This window comes from Oryctolagus cuniculus, chromosome 1, assembly GCF_051225735.1.
Source record: "Oryctolagus cuniculus isolate XC-2025 breed Fujian yellow rabbit chromosome 1, ASM5122573v1, whole genome shotgun sequence".
NCBI lineage: Eukaryota > Metazoa > Chordata > Mammalia > Lagomorpha > Leporidae > Oryctolagus > Oryctolagus cuniculus.
In genome coordinates, this window is record NC_142867.1 from 26,182,259 (window position 1) to 26,202,426 (window position 20,168).

General features: G+C 36.5%; 1 non-coding gene across 1 annotated transcript; it reads left to right on the forward strand.

Annotated features, from left to right (window-relative positions):
* The first annotated feature begins 17,743 nt into the window (after nt 1-17,743).
* Nucleotides 17,744-18,034, forward strand: LOC149128324 (signal recognition particle RNA). The gene has a single exon (XR_016227751.1).
* The last annotated feature ends 2,134 nt before the right edge of the window (nt 18,035-20,168 follow it).

Genomic DNA, 20,168 nt, shown 5'->3' on the forward strand with positions numbered 1-20,168 from the left:
GAACTTCTGACTGGATGCCTATAGGAATATTTTTAAAGAGACTTAAAAAGCAGGGGCATGAAGGGGAAGAATTGAAAATATAAGGAGGTGGCAAAACATCTAGCTTCACTGAGAAAAATCATTTAGATGACTTCAAAAAAATGTTTGAAAATGGAGGAAATTGATGGATTTCTTGTGAGTAGTTGACAGCACATAATATTTGGGGTCTGAGTGAGCTCAATCATATCCATTTTTTCTTTTCAAACTGCAGTGGAAAATTTATTTTATATCTTCTATTAAAAACTATATATGCGAATTGTGATTTAGAATAGAAAATATATGAATAGTATGGTGCATTTATCTTTTCTGTTAGCAGTCTTTTTGTCAAACCCTGGAAGGGGCGTTAAGTTGTGTGTAATGATTTGGTGAAGTGTCCTGGAGAAGTTATAAATACTTCTTAGTATTATTAGATATGGATGTTCGATATGCTTTAATGTGTATGAAAGATATGCATCATACTATAATAAAGAAACAGAAAAAATGTATAGTTTTGGAGAGACAAAGTTAGAAGGAACCAAGGCAGGCATGAAGTTAAGAATTAGAAATTGTGTCTGGATAGCTTAGTCAGCTGTCACCTTGCCTTTACCAGAATGCATATTATGCCCAAAAGCTATGTTGCCTTTACCCTTTTCACTGGGGATATATACACACTCCATTGTTTCCACAGTTTAACGAGTCATGGTAAATGTGAAAATTGGGAATTTTCCAAAGAATCCTCAGCAGTGACTATCAGATAAACAATAATGAATAATTTTTGATTAAGAAAAAATGTTGAAGTGGGAGTTTGGAATTCTACTAATAGTGGAATTTTAATTTTTTTCAAAATAGTCCTCCTTAGCCAATGCATAAGGTGAATGGCTCTACAAGTCAGTAAGAACGATCAAGGATTAAACTAGGTGGTCCTTCAAGTAGTTTAGCTGAATCTGATAAGTGAAAGAATATGCAGAGTACAACAGACCAAAGAAGACTGGTAGGTTATCTAATTCCTTCCTTTCAAACCAAATCTTGGAGTTCAGCCAGGTACAATTTATATTCTTGTGAACAGAACACAGTGTGTATTTACCATTTGCCAAATGCTATTTTATTTCTCAAGGAAATTGCTTTATCTAGTGAGATAAGACTTGGACTTGCCAATCATTAAATGCAAGTCGGTGTACTACATGGATGAGATCATTATCTTTGTTTTTTCAGTGGTTGTTAGGTGCTAGTTACCAATATGGCTAATGGAGAGTGATTGATAAATCAACTTAAAATTGTGATGCTATTCAGTTTGTAAATTCCATGGGATTAAATTGGGTAGAACAATTAAAAGACAATCCTCCTCACTGTACAAAATAAATTCAAAATTTTATAGAAACTGATATTAAGCAAGACACTTAATAATGCAGAGGACCACTTAAATTTTGGTAAAATGAACCTGTAGTAGACAAAAAGCTAAACTTCTTCTCACCTTTCAGATGGGTCATGACTTACACTCCTGTAAAAAAGAATGATAGAGAACAGCAAATTTATTTAGCAAAATTTTAGGTTACAGAGATGTTTTAAAAACTGAATATTTAGAGAGCCAGAAAAAATATATTTTTATGCTTAGGTTCAATGAAGGTTGGACAGTCACATGAAAATTATAGAAGTTGACTCGACAGAAAATTCTGGTAGGACTTAATCTATTACCATTTAGGAATCCATTGCTGGGTGAAAGTCAGCAAGCCCTGCTTGTGCAGATTCTTCTTGGCTTTTCTGTGATTCAACTTCCCTTCCTCCAGGTGTGAGGGAGAGATCCTCTGGCAGGAAAGGCTGATGATGTACTTTCAGGTGAGGTGAGTTAGAGAATTCCTTATGACCATGCTTCACCCAGGAAAATAAGGGAGGAACAGAACAAGCTTCATGCACAAATTTCTCAATTGCCAAAGTGCTATATTTTAGGGTATTATGTTCTGAATCAGCAATATTCTTATTCTAAGATTCCTGTTGGCACTTCTTCATAAAATACTGAAAAAAAAATAACCTTAAATGAAATGGCGCTCTGAGCAAACAGAGCTTGTCCTGAAGAAGATTTACCAGACAGCCACTCAGCTTTGTGGTTCTTGTAAAATTCTAAGACATCTGTCTAGGGCTACAACTAAGAAGCTTTAGATGTTATTACCAACCTGAGAGTTAACAGTCCCTCTGAATACTACAAGGCCTGACTCTGGGTGAGAAGGGTTTGGTTCTAGGTTCTAAACCAGTAATAGATGGAAAGGATTGTTCTTAAATTCCATGAGGATGGCAAGCATACTACTTCCAGAACAGCATATACAGCAAGAGAATAATACCCTAAACAATACCTCTCGAGATCCAGCACTGAGTGATGGCTGATGCAGGGAGAAACCTCCAGGCCTGAATACACTGGAGAAGGGAAATTGGTGCTGTTGGCTTGTAAATTGGGTAATTTGGAGGAAAAAGAAATGTGATTGCTCAATGGGTAGCTCATTTACTTCAGCTATCATTTAATTTATAATCCATAGGCTATATAGAAGGGGCAAATAAGAATTAATCTAATAAAATTATATGTATCAACCACCTGGGAGAAAGGTCATAATTTCATAAGGAGAAAAGTATTGGATATTTTAGTCACTATAGGCCTGATATTGTGAAAGATCAATAGCAGAGACTGCTAAAGAGCCAGACTAGAAAGTGTAAGGATAGGAGTGTCAATGGGATTCACTGGAAATTGTGTCTTTTCCATTGTTCCCTAATAGCCTGGTACTGCAAATAAAAGGGCTACTTCTTTCTCTGAGGTACAACTGCTTGCTAATTCACAGGGGAAAAAGAGAACAATACCTTGTCATTGCTGTAAGTGTGGAAGGGAGATGCGGACATGGAAACTGGTGTATGTAGAACACCTGTTATGAACACAGAATTTTATCTGCAAAAGATTCTGTCACCACCGCTTAGTCACTCATGGAAAAAGCCTTTTTTGTTGGGAAGAAATGGAGAGGTTTACTGTAATTTGAACAGACATATGGTGTAATCAACATTACTTTAATACCTGTACTAGGTAGTGCAACAAAGAGATTGCACATCAGAATTTTCAGGATAAAATATATTGTGAGAGTCTAATCTCAACTTCCCAGGTAATAATACATTTATGAAAATATACTTTGCCTATACCACATGATAACCTGTGGCCTGAATATTATTAGTAAACTCAGTTAATGTCATGCTACAATTTTTATTTGATAACTAGATTCTCCTGTTATTTTCCCAGCATATTTGCTTTGACCAGTGTGGCCAATTTGTACCATGATTACCATGTACATTCATACTTTCCATATAAATCATAAAAATTGGTTTGATCAATTTGAATATAGGGAAGACATAAACATTTTATTTTTATTCACTAGTTACACATCCACATTTGCCCATGTGCATGCACAAACACACTATGAAATACACTTTAAATCTTTTAAGGAATACTGCAAGGACCCTATGCCTACAATATTTCTTTTGTGCTGTTGCTTTGAATTTTTTCTTTAATCTGTTTCTCAGGCTCTTCTTCTGCCTCTCTCTGTCACTCCTATCCTTCCTGCTTCCCCGACTGGCTGTCAGTCACATATTTTTCTTTCATCCTTATTAGTGCTGTTATTTTATTTATTACATTTAAATATTTATTGAACACCTTCCCTCAAATCTCTCTCTCTCTCTCTTTCACACACACATGTACTCTAAGTTGCTTATAATATAGCATTTAATAAGACAAAAGGCACCCTCTGGTAAGAAAGTTTACATAAATTCAGGCAGGAATTAGAAGTCAATGAACATGTTTACAACTAAGTAGATTCAGTGATTTCAAACAGTGATAAGTTTTGTATAGGCAGTCAATGTGTTAAATTAGAAGTGAGTCTAGGGATGGGCAGAGTCTGCTCAGACAGTGATCAACAAAATATATCCAAGGAAGAAATATTTTAGTTGGTAATGAATCTTAGTTAAATCAATTCACTCATAAAACTAGTTGTTCAATAAAAAATCTGGAGGCCATATTAAATATATTCCTAACATCAGCCTAAACATTCAATCCACACTAAAGCAATATATTAAGTCAGAATATTTCTCAATTCCATTATCCCATCACAATTTCACATTCACTATCCTAGACCTCAATATGTGTACTTTATCTGTTTGTTGTCTTATCCATTTCAATTTGTTCTCATGACTATAAGAATGATATTTGGCCGGCGCCACGGCTCACTAGGCTAATCTTCCGCCTTGCGGCGCCGGCACACCGGGTTCTAGTCCCGGTCGGGGCGCCGGATTCTGTCCTGGTTGCCCCTATTCCAGGCCAGCTCTCTGCTGTGGCCAGGGAGTGCAGTGGAGGATGGCCCAAGTGCTTGGGCCCTGCACCCCATGGGAGACCAGGATAAGTACCTGGCTCCTGCCATTGGATCAGCGTGGTGCGCAGGCCGCAGCGCGCCGGCTGCAGTGGCCATTGGAGGGTGAACCAACGGCAAAGGAAGACCTTTCTCTCTGTCTCTCTCTTTCACTCACTGTCCACTCTGCATGTCCAAAAAAAAAAAAAAAGAATTATATTATTTGAATTTAAATTACTTATTTTCCTACTATTATAAATGCTTATAAATATGTATGCATATACATATTATATAAAATAAAAATGAGTTTTCTTTTTTTTTTTTCATTTTTGACAGGCAGAGTGGACAGTGAGAGAGAGAGAGAGAGACAGAGAAAAAGGTCTTCCTTTTGCTGTTGGTTCACCCTCCAATGGCTGCCGCGGCTGGCGTGCTGCAGCTGGCGCATCTCGCTGTTCGGAAGCCAGGAGCCAGGTGCTTCTCCTGGTCTCCCAAGCGGATGCAGGGCCCAAGCACTTGGGCCATCCTCCACTGAACTCCTTGGCCACAGCAGAGAGCTGGCTTGGAAGAGGGGCAACTGGAACAGTATCCAGCGCCCCGACCGGGACTAGAACCGGGTGTGCCAGCTCCGCAAGGCGGAGGATTAGCCTATTGAGCCACGGCGCTGGCTGAACAATGAGTTTTCATATGTCTCATGGAAAATGCATAGCATGAAAAAACTACTCAAAAATTTGGATTTTTATTCAACAAGAATTCATACTAGTTATAATATTTCTGAACAGTATCTAGTTTTAAGTACTACCAAGGATAAGACATATGTTTGAAAAACACCCCATCAGACAAAATGAATCTGCTACAATCAAAATAAGAATAAACATCAAATTGTGGTGATGCTTGGGTGGAAGAACTAATGCTTTATGTTAAGATTATGGAGACAATGTCCCAAGGAAATCAGGAATTTATAAATAAATACCTCAATTTAAAGGTATGATTATGGCAGGCATTTTGTGCAGTGGCTAATTCACCTCTTGGGACTCCTGGATCTCATATCAAAATGCCTATTTCCATTCCCAGATATTTTGCTTCTGATCTAGCTTCCTAGTAATTCATATCCTGGGAAGCAAGAAGTGATGGCTCAAGTACTTGGGTTCCTGCCACCCCAAAAGGAAATTCAGATTGAGTACCTTGGCTCTTGTCTTCAGCTTATCCTAACCCTGGCTATTGTAAGCACACAGGGAGTAAACCAGGGGATGGAAGATTTTTCACCATCTGACTATTTCTCTCTCAATGTCTTTCTGCCTTTGAAATAAAATGAAAATAAACATTAAAACTTGCTTAAAGGGAAGAGACAATGTTGAAGATGAAGCCTTCAGTGATAGACACCCACATCAATTTGCAAGTAAAAATTATTCTTGTTCAAGCCATCATTCAACAGGACCAACCATAGACATTTAAAGTGACTCAGATTAACAGGTGGAAAAGCACACGGTTTGATCATTAATGTACATAGCATCTAAACCAAATATAAAACAGTAGAATTCTCATTTCCATCCAAAACTCATCAGTGTGACCTTTCCTATGCACATTTTTACTAGCATCCTGATCTGAGGTCTAATCAAAATTGTCATAGCATTCTGCTTACAGCATTCTAGCCTGCTCCTCCAAACTCTTCCAACCCTCTCTAACAATCCAATTCCAAGGCTCCTCCAATCTTCAGATATAAATAATGTTAATGACCCATTTCAGGTACCAATAAGGTTAGTCAGCTTTTTGTTACATTATCTTGAATAGCTAAGATAAGCTTTCCAGATAGAAGAAGAGTTATTTTGGCTTACCCTTTGGAGGATCACAGTTCAGGATTAGGCAGTTTTTCCAGTCTGGCATATGGTGGAGACTGGCAATGGGAAAGGATGTGTAGAAAAAAGATCATATGGAGAGTCAGGAGCAGAGGGAGAAGCTAAGATAAACCCAATTTAAGTAACCAACACTTTTATGAGAGCTGCCTTCCAAGGTCAATGACCTAAAGACTTGAGGCATAACATCTACCTGAGCTTGGGAAGCCAAGTCATATTCAATCCATGACATATGGATTCTGTGTCAAGTAAAATTTATTTTAAGTAAATTCATGTGTTTTTTTTTTTCTTGCTAGTCTGTCTTGTCTTTGTTTTGTATTAGATTCTCATGCGATAGTCATGTTACAGGTGAGGAAAAAAATACTACTCTATCTCCCCCACAGAGAACAGCTAGAATGGTGGCTAGGTCCTTAATAGTAGAGGTAATAAATGGCTAAATTCTATTTTTTAAGATTCATTTGAGAGGCAAAATTATAGACAAATAGAGGGAGAGACAGAGAGAGAGAGAGGTCATACATCTGCTGGTTCACTCCCCAAATGGCCACAATGGCCAGAGCTGGACCAATCCCAAACCAGAAGCCAGGAACTTTTTTCTGGGTCTCCCATGTGGTACAGGGACCCAAGTACCTAGGCCATCCCCACTGCTTTCCCAGAACATTAGCAGGGTGCTGGATCCTAAGTAGAGCAGCCTGGACTCGAGCCATTGCCTATATAGGATCCCGGGACCCCCAGTTGGAGGCTTAACTTATTATGCCACAATGTCATCCTCAATGGCTAAATTCTAAACTTTGAATTTCAGATTCTCAAGACGATGGATAGGATGAATTGAACCTAACAGAAATAGTGGTCACAATCAATGCATCATCAGCAACCAACATCTTTAGAGAAACTGAGAGGTCACAGAGTTTATACCAAACAATTTCTATTCATCTCATTTAGTGTACTTCATTTAAACATACGGACTATATCTCAGGCATATGTATATTTTTTGCTGTCTCCCGTAGCATCTAGCATCTAACTCTGCTCTTAACAATCTGTACTTTTAAAACTGCCTTTACTGTGTACTTCAGTTACAAATTGCTTTAGCCAAGTTGGTTTTTAAACTCTTTTTCTAAAAGAGGCTGCATCCTAGTCTGAAATAGGGCAATGCTAAGTAGGCATCTGTAATGGTAGTGTGAGATTACTTTGGATGGTATTTTGCAGAGTATTATATGTAAGTGTTGCATCTTAATCTCTTTTCACTCACATTTGACATGAATGATAGAACAGTTCTCAGTGTTTACCATATTTATGCTGTTAGTTCAGGCAACACAAGTCAATCAGCACAATCTTTCTAAGTGATTCTCATTCGTTGTGGGAAAGAGGAGGGAGTGGGTGATGTGGGTCTAGATGGGAGAACTACCCCAGAAGTTATATCACTATTCTACAATGAGGATGGAAGTATGTATTGTTACGAATAATCAAACAGATTTTTTTAGATAAATCAAGGGGCATCTCTGTTTCTAAATTTTTTTAGAAATACAACAATGAACATGAGTTCATAAAGAAGAAACATGAATTATGAACATGAGTTCATAAAGAAGAAAAACTAGGTATATGAGGGAAACTTACATAATTAGGTTACTGAGTCAAAAAGGCAAAATTGGGGACAAGTATTTTATAGAACATTTGACTCACTGTTTGGGAAGCCCATATCATGTATTACATTGCCTGTTTCAAATCTCAGCTTCTCCTCTTATTGAGCTCCCTTGTTAATGTATACATTTGGAGGCAGCTGATGATGGTTCAAGTACTTTGGTTCCTATGACCCACATGGGAGACTCATATTGAGTTCTATGTCCCTCCGAGATCTGGCTTTGGTTGGAATTTGGAGAGTGAATGAGAAAATAGAAGATTCCCTCTTTCTCTCTTTTTCTCTCTCTTTTTCTCTCTCTCCCTTCCCAACTCTCCCTTTCAAATAAAATAAAAATAAATTACAAACTAATGAATAGCCCCTGTCTCAAATATTGAGGAAGAGTATTTTTTCATTCTATTTGTTGAGCATTTTATATGATATGGACTTAATTATATGTGTATAAAATTAATTGAAAAATAGATCTTAGTAAAAAATAAGTATGGGATTAGGAGAGGGAAGAGGAGGAAGGGTGAGAGTGTGAATTGGAGGGTGGGTACAGTGGGAAGAATAACTATGTTCCTAAAGTTGTATTTATTAAATACATGAAGTTTGTATTCCTTAAATAAAATTTTAAAAAACAAAGAAAATAATTTTAAAAGACTATAAAGTGTTTCCGTAGTTTTCTGGTTCCTACAACCAAAAACAAAGACACAAAAGGAAATGTAAATAGAAGATTCAGTGAATAAGAACCTATTGAAAAACAACATGATGTTTGGGTTGGACTGCAAGCAGGTAGTTTATAGGTATGAAGCTAAAATATCATATTTGGTCTTCTTAGATTTAATTATTTCTCCATCTCAATAGTAGAAGGAATGTAACACAGTCTTTAAAAAAATGATCTATTCATGTCCTTTTACCTCTCTATCCCTGTTTAAAGAATAAATTATATCAAAGACTGATAAAACAGAATATTGAAACTATGCCACTGAAAAGGACTCTTAGTCCCATTCAGTCTGCCAAACTTTTTGTGTACAGATAATTGGTTTAACAAATGAACTTGAGATTAAAATTTGGAATGAGAACAAATGATCAGGAAAAGGAATATAGATAAATTTACAACCACAAAGTGCTGTTTTATTTTTCTTATGTGTATAAAATTCACATGCCTATATTGCTGCAGAGTCTCCTCAATTTTTAAAATTGATGTTCCTAATCTAATTTATGAAAACAATAATTTCTAAGTCAGAAGATGCGAATACAGTGAATATTTGGTTTTATTATGTGGATGCTCATATCCGATATCATGATACTCTATTCCATTGAGTCATTGAAGAATCCATGACCTTCACACTAAGTTACTTAGGGATCAGAACAATTTTATTGACAGATTTGGACATAAAAGTTCTTTCACATTCTTTTTTTTCTTTTATTTAAGTTATAGAAATTCTATATATTTCATATAAGCATATTTAGGAACAAAGTGGGGCTTCCCCTCCTTCCTGTCCACATTCCAACTCTTCTACCCCTCCTTCTCAGATTTTCATTCTTAATTTTTACATTGATCTATTATCATTTTACTTAGTGATCATATAGTTAACCCTCCTCCAAGTAAAAGATTTCAGCAGATAGTATGAAGAGAAAGAAAACAAAACAAAACTAAACAAAAGTTTGTTCCTCAATGGAAGAAACAAGGGCTATAAACAATAAACCATTCTCCAAATGTGTATTTTGCTCCAATGAGTTACATTTCAGGTATTCTATGAGTTGCATCAGATCAGGGAAAATATATTTGTCTTTTTGGGATTGGCTTATTTCACTGCATATTATGGTTTGCAGTTATGACCATTGTGTTGCAAAAGACAGGATTTCATTTTTTAATAGCTGAGTAGTATTCTGTAGTGCATAAACCATAATTTCTTTAACCAGTCAGCAGCTGATGCACATCTGGGTTATTCTGTATCTTAACTATTTTAAATTGTGCTGCAATGATCATGGGGGTACAGATAATTTTATATGCTGATTTTTTTGTATTAGTTAGATTCCCAGGAGTTGCATGGCTAGATATTATGGTAGGGCTACATTCAGATTTTTGAGGTATCTCCCTACTGTCTTCCACAGAGGTTGCACTGGTTTACATTACCAGCAGCAGTGGATCAGAGTAACTTTCTCCCCACATCATTTCTAGAAGTTGTTGTTTGTTGGTTTCTGTGAGGGCCATTATAACTGGAGTGAGGTCAAATCTTATTGTGGTTTAGATTGCACTTCCCTGACAGCTAGTGATCCTGAGAATTTTTTCAAGTTTCTGTTAGCAATTTTAATTTCCTCTTTTGAAAAATGCCTGTTCAAGTCCTTTGCCATTTCCTAACTGGATTGTTTGTTTTGTGGCTGTTGAATTTCTAGAGCTTTTTATAAATTCTGGATGTTAACCCTTTATCAGTTGTCCATGTTGCCAATATTTTCTCCCATTCTGTCAATTGTCTCTTCACCTTGCTGAGTGCTTTTTAACAGTGAAGAAGCTTCTCAGCTTTATGTAATCCCATTCATCAATTTTGCTTTGATTGCCTGTGCTTCTGGGGTCTTTTCCAGTAATTCTTTGCCTATGCCAATGTCTTGGAGGGTTTCCCCCATGTTTTCTAATAATTTGATTTTGTGTAGGGTATAAGGCATGGGTCAAACACCATACTTTTGCAAGTAGATATCCAGTTTTTCAAGCACCATTTGCTAAGAGACTTGCTACAGGATTGATTTTAGCTCCTTTATCAAATATAAGTTGTCTGTAGAAGCATGGATAGATTTCTGGAGTTTCTATTCTGTTCCATTGGTTTATAAGTCTGCTTTTGTGAAGGTAACAGACTGTTTTGGTTGTAACTGCCACATAGTATGTCTTGAAATCAGGTATTGTGATGCCTCCAGTTTTATTTTTGTTGTGTAATATTGCTTTAGCTATTTGGGGATCTCTTTTGTTTCCATATGAATTTCAGCATTGTTTTCTCTAGATTTGTGGAGACTGTCATTTGTAATTTGAATGGGATCACACTGAATTTGTAAATTGCTTTTGGTAGTATGGACATTTTGATGATGTTGATTCTTTCAGTCCATGAACATGGAAGATTTTTCCATTTTTTAGTGTTTTCTATTTCTTTCATTAATGTTTTGTAATTTTCATCTAGGGATCTTTTACACCCTCAGTTAAATTTATTCCAAGTTATTTGATTCTTTTTGGAGCTACTGTGAGTGGTACTAGTCTTAAAAGTTCTTTCTCAGCTATGGCATTGCCTGTTTATACAAACACTATTGATTTTTCTGTTGAGTTTATATTCTGGCACTTTACCAAGCTTATGAGTTCCAATAATCTTTCAGCTGAGTCTTTTGCATTTCTTATATATAGGATCTCATCATCTGCAAAAAAGGATATTTTGACTTCCTCTTTTCTAATTTATATTCCTTTGAGTTATTTTTCTTGCCTACTGGCTCTAGCTAAAACTTCTAGGACAATATTAAATAGCAATGGGGAAAGTGGGCATCCTTTTCTGGTTCCAGATTTTAGGGGGAATGCTGCCAGATTTCCTCATTCAGTAGAATGCTTGTCCTGGGTTTGTCATATATTTTCTTGATTGTGTTGAGGAATGTTCATTCTAGATTTTATCAAATGCTTTCTCTGCATATATTGAGATAATCATATGGCTTTTGTTTTTCAGTTTGTTAATGTGATGTATCATACTGATTGATTTGCAAATGTGGAACCACCCCTGCATTCCAAGAATAAATCTCCCTTCTTTCTGATTGTTTTGAACAGCTTGAGAAGAATTGGAATTAGTTCTTTAAATGTCTGGTAGAAGTCAGCAGTGAAACCAGTGAAGCTGTCTGGTCTTGGACTTTTCTTTTTTGGGAGTGATTTAATCTCCATCTTGGATATTGGTCTGTTTAGGTTTTCTATATCTTCATGACTCAATTTTGGTAAACTATATGTTTCTAGGAATCTATCTATTCCTCCCAAATTTAGTAGTTTGTTGACATACTGCTCTTTGTAATAATTCCTGATGATTTTTTTATTCCTGTGGTATCGGTTGTGACCTTTACTTTTTCATCTCAGATTTTATTGATTTTATTTTTTGCACCAATGGTTTATCAATTTTTTTTTCAAAAAACCAGCTTTTCATTTCAATGAATTTTGTATTATTTTCAATTTTGTTTATTTTTTCTCTAATTCTAAGTATTTTGTTCCTCTTATTAGTTTTGGGTTTGATTTGTTGTTGCTATTCTAGGTCCTGGAGATGAATAGATAGTGCATTTATTTGGTACCTTTCTAGTTTCTTCAGGTAGGTACCGATTGCTATGAACTTCCATTTTAGTGCTTCTGCTGTATCCCATAGGTTTTGATATGATGCATCATCATCTTCATTTGTTTTCAGAAATTTTTTTTTTTATTTCTCTTTTCATTTCTTCAATGACCCACTGTTCATTCAGGAGCATGTTGTTCAATTTCCATGTGTTTACATATGTTCTGGAGATTCTTGAGTTGTTGATTTCTAGCTTTATCCCATTGTAGTTGTGGTATAGGCTTGTAGATATGGTAAAATTGATTGGATTTGGGAGCTGGAATAAAACACTTCCACCATGCCCCTTTGTGATCTCATGCCCCAACCTGACCCCACCTTTATTACCACCTGCCAATCAGCCTACATTACCATACCTATTTGGAATTTGACAAAAGGCCTAGAGCAAGGTGGGCCCTTCCCGTATTTTTCCTTGCTGCCCATTGTTCCCCTTGGGACACCTCTCTACATTCACTTTACTGTTCCTGCTAAGCTACTTGTGGCTGTTCAAACAGTCACTGCACATAGCTCCTAGCCTGTTCTCTGCTCCTTATAGACAACAACTATTCTCTAGACTTTTATTTCTCCATTAGATAAAAAACTCACTCCCCTATGCATTTCTCTCACTAAATGAAAAGCCTAAACACTTATCATGCTACCTGATATATTTGAACCAGTATTCAGAATTCTTTTATTCATGACAAGAATGCACAAAACTTATTAATTTTGGAAATATGGATAAGCAGATCAGTTTCAGTAAGAGAAGATGCACAGAATGATTTCTTTTTTTTTGAATTTGCTGAGACTTGCTTTGTGGCTTAGCACATGGTCTATCCTAGAGAAAGTTCCATACACTGATGAGAAAAATGTGTATTTTGACATAGTGGGGTGAGAGGTGCTATAATATCCATTAGGTCCATTTGGGCTATAGTGTCTGTTAGCTCTGCTGTTTCCTTGCTAATTTTCTGTCTCCTTAATCTGTCCATTGTTGAATGTAGGGTATTGAAGTCCCCAATTAATATTATATTGGAGTCTATGTCTCTCTTTAGAGCTATTAATATATTTTTAAGTATCCAGGAGCACTATAATTGGGTGCATATTCATTTATTATAGCCATATCTTCCTGTTGGATTGATCCCTTAATCGTTACATAGTGCCCCTCTTGATATCTTTTATCAGTTTTTGTGTTAAAATCCATTTTGTATGATATTGTGATGGCAACATCAGCTTTTTTGTTTGTTTGTTTCTATTTGCATGGGCTATCTTTTTCCATCCTTTAACTTTCAGTCTGCATGTATTTTTGTTGGTTATATGTGTTTCTTGTAAGCAGCAGATAGATGAGTCTTGTTTTTCGATTCATTCAGCCACTCTGTGTCTTTTAACTGGAGCAATGAAGCCATTTACATTCAATATGACTATTGACAAAGAACAAGTTGGCTCTGCCATTTTTCCTTAAATATTTGATTTCTTTGGATTCCTTTTGCACATATAATGGTGGGGTTTCTGCTTTCTCATTATTTCATAATTATGACTATCTGTGTTTCTGTGTATAGTATATCCTTAAGCATATTCTGTAAGGCTAGATGAATGTCATTGATTTCTTTCAATTTCTGTTTGTTATGGAAGGTCTTTATTTTACCTTCATTTATAAATGCAAGCTTTGTGGGGTACAATATTCTGGGCTGATAGTTTTCTTTCAAGACTATATATCACCACTCCTTTCTTGGTTGTAGGGTTTCTGGTGAGAAGTAAGCTGTGAGTCTAATTGGAGATTCTCTAGAAGTAATCTGGTGTTTCTCTTTTGCACATTTTAGAATCTTTTCTTTATGTTTTTACTGTGGAAAGTTTGACTACAATGTATGGTAGATCTTTTCTAGTTGTGTCTGTTAGAAGTTCTATTTGCTTCCTTTACTTGAACATCCCTTGCTTCAAATTGGGGAAGTTTTCTGTAATTATTTCCCTAAATAGGCTTTCTATTTTACTCTGTTTTTCCACTTCTTCAGGAACTCCTAAGACCCACATGTTGGATCATGACAGTATCCTATAGATCTCCAACACTGCTTTTTAGTTTTCTCTTTTCTTCTTCCTCTTCTCCTTCTCCTTCTTTTGTCTGACTGTAAGATTTCCAAAGATTTGTCTTCTACTTTGGATATTCTTTCTCCTGCCTCATCAAGTCTGCTGTTAAGGTTTTCCATTGCATTTTTCTATTTGATCTATTGACTTCTTTATTTCTAACGTTTCATTTTGATTTCTCTTTAAATGCTCCATTTCCTGGGAAAAATTTTAGTTCATATTATGTACGGTTTTCTTAAATTTGTGAATTTGCTTCTGATTTTTGAGTAATCCTGTGATTAATATTTTAAATTCCATTTCTGACATTTCCTTGATCTCTTCATCTTTGCATTCTAGTATTGAAATATTGCTGTGTTCCTCTGGGGGTTCCAAGGTGACATCTTTTTTCTTGTTTCTTGAATTTCAGCTCTTATGTTTCAGCATTGGTGGAGTTGATTTTTAATTTTTTCTTCTGTTGGCTTTTATCCTTGGGGTTATGCTTCTGTGGCTTCATGGAATGTCTGCATTCTCAGTGAACACCAGGAGGTGTGTGGTGAGTGTTCTGGTCAATTCTCTAGGGTTGGGTGTGTTTCCAAGGTAACACCCAAGTTGGTCATGATAGAACTCAATACTCTGCTATGCCCTACATCTTTTCACATAGCCACAGAGACCTTAAAGTTTCAGCACATATGGCTCCCAAAGTTGCCAACCCAGAGGGCACTGCTGGTATATGCACCCCTCTGTCTCATAGCTGCTCAGCCATCTTGCTGCCAAGCTCTGAGGCAGTGGGGGCTGAGGGCAGTTCCCTCCACTGGTAGCTCTGGATCACATGTGCACAGAGAGTCACTGGCCTAATGCCTACCTGCCAGCCACTGCTGCCAGTGCTGTATTCAGTGGTCTCATCTCAGTGAGCTGTTATGTGTGCAACACTACAACTATGGAAGCCTTCAGTTGCACACATAACAGCTCACTGAGAAACACAAAGTGTAAAATACTATTTGAGTACTAGTTATAGCATTAATTATACACCTAAGAGTAATTGTGTATTAATTACAGAGTTCAACCAATAGTTTTAAGTAGAATATAAAATGCAACTTTTGTATTGTTGTGGCTTCCCCCCCCGAACCTCCCTCCCTCCCGTGGCCCTCCCCTCCCCCACTCCCTCTCCCATCCCGCCCTTCATCACGTTTCATTTTCAATTACCTTCATATACTGAAGATCAACTTAGTATATACTAAGCAGGGATTTCAACAGGTTACACTCACACAACCGAACCAGGTATAGGATATTGTTCAACTAGTAGTGTTTCAACAACTTCTTTCACATAACAAAAATGTACTTATCTACTGTCTTTTGCTTGTCTTAGCCACATATGTGGGCATGAAATCTTGCAATTTCTAACTTAGACAATGACAATATTTAAATGCAATAAATATTTTTCATTTTCAAGCTATGGAAAAGATAACCATACAATTAGAAAAGTGCAACAATAAAATATAAGGCCATACCTGGATGCTATGTAAATTCAAATGTGTTATACTTACTCCCCACTGCAGCATAGGAAGAAATATGTTCTGGCTGTGATTAATTCTGTAGAAAATCTTTATGTGAAAGTGCATTAGCCAGGGAGAGGGGCTGAAAGAGGGAAAGTATGCACATGACCTTGGTTCCCTTTACAGGGGTATGGAAAGCTGTTTGGATTTGCTCAACCATACAGTGACTACCTTAGTAGAACATGAGGTAGGAGTCAAATTTCCAACAGACTTTTATATATTTTTCAAGTATTTGTATTTTATTTTGAAGCTTCAAAATAGATGTTCATCAGTCCCAAAACTTTTGTGGCAGAGAGAAATTGATAACACTTTAAACTACTGCTTTTCTCATTAGGGACCATATATTCTCCAATGTGACCTCTGGGGTGGGGATGGGGTGACACTTTGGATAAGTTTTGTCCGATAATCCACTTTTCTCCTCCTTTTGAATCAATAGGAATTCAAAACAGGACAACTCAAAAAAGAGATTCCAAAGAGTTTTTTTTTTTTTTTTTGAGGAATGATGAATCTCTCCTTGTTTATATGTGCATGTATTGTCCCTCATCTCCTTCTATATATTTTCAGAAGAAAATATTTATGAAAGTTCATAAGCAATTCTGTTACTTTTTTAACTTTTATTTAATGAATATAAATTTCCAAAGTACAGCTTATGGATTACAATGGCTTCCCCCCCATAACGTCCCTCCAACCCGCAACCCTCCCCTTATCCACTCCCTCTCCCCTTCCATTCACATCAAGATTCATTTTCAATTCTCTTTATATACAGAAGATCAGTTTAGCATACATTAAGTAAAGATTTCAACAGTTTGCTCCCACACAGAAACATAAAGTGAAAAATACTGTTTGAGTACAAGTTATAGCATTAAATCTCAATGCACAGCACATTAAGGACAGAGATCCCACATGAGGAGTAAGTGCACAGTGACTCCTGTTGTTGACTTAACAAATTGACACTCTTGTTTATGGCCTCAGTAATCACCCTAGGCTCTTGTCATGAGCTGCCAAGGCTATGGAAGCCCCCTGAGTTCACTGACTCTGATACTCTGATCATATTTAGACAAGGCCCTTGTCAAAGTGGAAGTTCTCTCCTCCCTTCAGAGAAAGGTACCTCTTTCTTTGATGACCCATTCTTTCCACTGGGATCTCACTCGCAGAGATCTTTCATTTAGGTTTTTTTTTTTTTTTTTAATCTTTTCCCAGAGTGTCTTGGCTTTCCATGCCTGAAATACTCTCATGGGCTTTTCAGCTGGATCCGCATGCCTTAAGGGCTGATTCTGAGACCAGAGTGCTGTTTAGGACATCTGCCATTCTATGGGTCTGCTGTGTATCTCACTTCCCATGTTGGATCATTCTCTCCCTTTTTGATTCTATCAGCTACTATTTGCAGACACTATTCTTGTTTATGTGATCCCTTTGGTTCTTAGTCCTATCATTATGATCAATTGTGAATAGAAATTGATCACTGGGACTAGTGAGATGGCATTGGTACATGCCACCTCGATGGGATTGAATTGGAATCCCCTGGTATATTTCTAACTCTACTGTTTGAGGTAAGTCAGCTTGAGCATGTCCCAAATTGTACATCTCTTCCCTCTCTTATTCCCACTCTTATATTTAACAGTGATCACTTTTCAGTTAAGTTTCAGCACTTAAGAAGAATTGTGTATTGATTACAGTATTCAACCAAAAGTATTAAGTAGAACAAACAAACAAACAAAAATACTAAGAGGGATAACATATCAAGTTGCTCATCAACAGTCAGGGTGAGGGCTGATTAAGTCACCGTTTCTCATAATGTTCATTTCACTTTCACAGGTTTCTTTTTTGGTGCTCAGTTAGTTGTCACCTATCAAGGAGAACAAGTGGTATTTGTCCCTTTGGGATTGGCTTATTTCGCTCAGCATAATGTTTTCCAAATTCCTAACAGGGATCACTTTTCAGTTAAAATTTAAACACCTAAGAATAATTGTGTGTTTAGCACCTGTAGTCCCAGCTACTCGGGAGGCTGAGGCCGGAGGATCGCTTGAGTCTAGGAGTTCTGGGCTGTTGTGCGCTATGCTGATTGGGTGTCCACTTTAAGTTCAGCATCAATATGGTGACCTTCCGGGAGCGGGGGACCGCCAGGTTGCCTAAGGAGGGGTGAACCGACCCAGGTCGGAAACGGAGCAGGTCAAAACTCCCGTGCTGATCAGCAATTCTGTTACTTAAGTCAAAGAAAATCCCAAATGGCTTTAAAATAAGGATTACAGAAATCAGGCATCAGTGTGATATGATCTTTAATTTTTTGTTAAGGTAAGTGGGTTCACATATTGTTTGTTCACCACAGACCAGATTGAAACTGTTTTGCTCAATATTGTTTAGATTCAACCTCTTGAATAATCCTTCCTTGTCTCCCTCAGAAAAAGAAAAGATGACTGAAGACAAACAAGCAGAAAGTTGCAGATCAGCCTAAGGCAAAACTAAACTGGTTTGCATGCTCTGGGAAATTGCTGTCACAATAAACTGAATATTGTGATGATGCTGCCAAGACGTCTGGCTGTGGAAAGAAAATTGTTTTGTGTAGCCAACACTTAGTAACCCCATTGCTGTATTGATTGAAATGATTAATGCTCCATTCTTTCCACTTGCATCTTTGGCACAGTTGGGAGTCCTTTGGAATCTTCAAGCACATCTATCTGAGCCAGTTTCCACCATAACCATTTCATAAACAGGTGGTAATTAGAAAGCTTGCAAATTAAGGAAATGGCAATGTAGCTGTCCATGATAGCTGGCAATATGAGTGATTTTTGCCCCTTATGCTGGTAGATCTATAAAACAGAATAAAGATGGGCTTTAGATTTTGTTGCATGGGAAGTAGAGTCATTCCCTGAACACTAACTAGTTGAGTGCATTTTGTCTAAAAAACCTATCCAAATTTTTCCAAGTAAAATTTTTAGATAGAAATATCTTGCTAAATTTCTGTGAATTAATTATAGGATTATATAAAAATCATCTAGTGACAAGGAAGTCAAAAGGTGTCTCTTTGCCCTTGTAAATCATATTTTACTCTTTCATTCAGTCCAGGTGTCTGATCTACAAGTTAATTCTTGTTCTTTTTTAGATAGTTTCTGCAAACTATGTTGAGGTTAGGTGATGTGTTTTTAAATTTGGTAGTGTGACAAACAATATCAGCCTGTAGTTATCATACATTTATAATGTAATTCATGCAATTAATTTAAACTGGCTTAGTAAGCTTAATATGAAGATGGTATATTCCTTTAGTAAAAATTATGAGAGTGGAATGGATACATCAGTTTTGAATTAAGTATATCATGATGATTGATAACCAAGCCATTTATCTCTTCTGCCCCACTTTTGTTCTGGTAGAATGAAACTCAAAGAAAATAATTGCCTACTTCTGTAATGGAAAATAAGAAATGACTGGTCTTAATGTGTGAAGTGACTCCAATTCTTTTAGTTAGTGTATAGATTAGCATGTAAATAAGTTCACTTTTGGACAGTTGATGGAAAACTGTTTATGTTAATTGGTGGGAAGTGGAATTACAGGAAAAATTTTAAACTGAATATACATTATCATAGAAAAGGAGTATCTGTCATTTACAATGTATCTTGAAACTGTTTGAATATCAATAATGATGCAAGGACTCCCTCAACCTTTTTCTAACTTGAGAGTGACAAAATTACCAACAATAACAACAGCAAGAACTTTGTTAACATTGTTAATGATTGAGTGTAAAGAAATTTTGTAATTTTGAATATATTTTTGACTGCTTACTTAAACCTATATGTTCATTCAGGAGTGGGGAAACTTTTTTCTGTCAAGGGTCATTTGGACACTTATGATTCATGGACCACATAAAATCAGTCTATGATAGATTTATTGAATTTTCAGTCCTGCCTGCAGTTGCCTTGGCAGGACTAGATCAGAGGATTTTTGTGGGCCTTAACACCCCTTGGGAAACATTCCTCACCTGTACTTACATAGGCACTCTGTTACTTGCATCTACATGTGATCTAATTGCTAAAATTTGTAAAGAAGAAATATAATAGCCAATTCTGGGAAATAATGTGGCCATGAAAACAACTGAAGCATTTTTAAGCATTTATATTTTCTCTTTGTTAATTCATATTTTAACATCTATTCTGTTGCAAACCACTATTCTAGCATAACTTACTAAATGTCAACTCCTTTATAAAAATACAGAAACATTTGAAAGAAAGTTGATTGAGTAAACAGTTCCTGAGAATTTATTTTACCCAGTGCTCTGTGTGGGTGTACAATAGATGGAATTAATATTGTAACAAACCTAGAGTAATCAAGGCATGCTGTTTAAGAACACAGAGTTTATAGTCAAATAAATGTAGACTTAAAATGAACTTTGAAATTTAGAAACTAT